Source organism: Grampus griseus (genome assembly GCF_964374135.1).
Source record: "Grampus griseus genome assembly, chromosome: 8".
Classification (NCBI taxonomy): Eukaryota; Metazoa; Chordata; class Mammalia; order Artiodactyla; family Delphinidae; genus Grampus; species Grampus griseus.
Genome location: NC_139002.1, coordinates 40,082,966 through 40,085,066, shown reverse-complemented (window position 1 = coordinate 40,085,066; position 2,101 = coordinate 40,082,966). Strand labels below are relative to the sequence as shown.

Below are 2,101 nucleotides of genomic sequence, written 5' to 3'. Positions count from 1 at the left end.
CGTCCCTGGCACATGGAGTGCCCAATAAATGTTGGGTATTTTCATCCCCATTTTATAGATAAAGATGGAGCCTCAGAGAGGTTAACTGTTGGTCAAGCAGATGTCCAAACCTACATCTTCTGACTCCAGCTGCAAAGCTCTTCCCCAGCCCACCTAATCCTCCTCAACTGCTGTGTACATGTCTGGGTTGTAAACAATTTCCTTTTTTCCCGCTTTTCATTCAGACTTCCCTGTCTTTTTTTTAAGTATGTAACTCATGGTTTACACCCTCATGGCTTAATAAATATTAGTAATATTAATAAAAATCATATTAGCTGAAAAAGATTTAAAAGATGAAACAAAATTAATTTCCCTATTCTTTCCTCTCAATTCTCACTCTCCTTAAATAAATGGCCCAATTCCTCCCACCTCCGGATCTACCCACACACATTTTTTAAAAAATATTTATAGATTTTAAAAGCCTTTCCCAGCCCATCTTTCATCTCCTGCTGAGCACTCTTAATCTCACTTCTGTTACTGGCTGTAAATTATTCTGAGATATTATCACTTGTTAAGCTCTTGTGGTGTTTATGCCAGAGAGAGAGAAAGGCTAGTTGGCAGATGGTCAGATGGAAGTTTGATTACTTCTCTCCTTGCAGTGATTCCCTTTCTTCTGGACTTTATACATGAGAATTATTGAGGGCCCCCCACCCCAACTTTAATGCCAATCTCCCATATTGAATGTGGATAAAGAGGAAAGGAACTCAGAACACAGTGGAACTGGCCGGTGGGCGCCAGGCCTGGGCTCGGGCGCCAGGACGCCGAGGCAGAGAGGCGCGCTCCGGCGAGCCGGGCGGCCGGCGCCATGACGCTGTTCCACTTCGGTAACTGCTTTGCCGTGGCCTACCTCCCCTACTTCATCACCTACAAGTGCAGCGGCCTGTCCGAGTACAACGCCTTCTGGAAGTGCGTCCAGGCCGGGGTCACCTACCTCTTCGTGCAGCTGTGCAAGATGCTGTTCCTGGCCACTTTCTTTCCCACCTGGGAAGGCGGCATCTATGACTTCATTGGGGAGTTCATGAAGGCCAGCGTGGATGTGGCAGACCTGATGGGCCTAAACCTTGTCATGTCCCGGAATGCCGGCAAGGGGGAATACAAGATCATGGTTGCTGCCCTGGGTTGGGCCACCGTCGAGCTCATTATGTCCCGCTGCATCCCTCTCTGGGTTGGAGCTCGGGGCATTGAGTTTGACTGGAAATACATCCAGATGAGCATTGACTCCAACATCAGTCTGGTCCATTACATCGTCGCATCTGCCCAGGTGTGGATGATAACACGCTACGACCTGTACCACACTTTCCGGCCAGCAGTCCTCCTACTGATGTTCCTTCCTTAGCGTCTACAAGGCCTTCGTCATGGAGACCTTCATCCATCTGTGTTCCCTGGACAGCTGGATGGCACTTCTGGACCGAGCGGTGGTGACGGAGCTGCTGGCCCTCAGCACCTTGGCCCTGTATGTCGCTGTTGTCAACGTGCAATCCTAGGCTTGGTGGCCCAGACTTTCACGTACCTTTTCCCTGTCTCCAGGTTTCAGTGAAGTAAACAGTATTTGGAAAAAAAAGAAAACAGTGAAACTGTTACCATCAGAGAAACATCTTAAACTGCTCCAATCCTGAACGGCTTCCATTGCTTTTTAAGGGGCAGCACTGCATAGCGACCAGTCACACTAATGTTGTTACTGCCTAGGGGAAACTCTTCCTCTTGATCATTGCTTATTAATGTTCATTCCTAGTGGGGTAACAACACTAGAAGCTAAACCTATATACCTATCCCTAAGCCAACAAAATACAAAAGGACCTAATTAAAAATTAAACCCTGACTATATTCAATATCTTGTAATAACCTAGGAAACAAAAACAGGAATGTGAAAAGATATCTGCACCCATGTTCATTCCAACATTACTTACAACAGCAAAGATATGGAAACAACCTAAGTTGGATAATGTGACTGTAATAAATATATATATGTATATATATAGGAAAAAAATTAAACGCCAAACACTAATAAACACATTTCAAAGGTTTTTTTGTTTGGTTTGGTTTGGTTTTGGTTTTGCCTCCT

The 2,101-nt window shown here is 45.5% G+C and overlaps 1 pseudogene across 1 annotated transcript; it reads left to right on the top strand.

The window, feature by feature from the left end:
* Positions 1 to 767: 767 nt before the first annotated feature.
* LOC309826295 (BOS complex subunit TMEM147-like) lies at positions 768 to 1,589 on the top strand (annotated as a pseudogene). Its single transcript has one exon. The product of its transcript is annotated as a BOS complex subunit TMEM147-like (transcript).
* Positions 1,590 to 2,101: the final 512 nt, after the last annotated feature.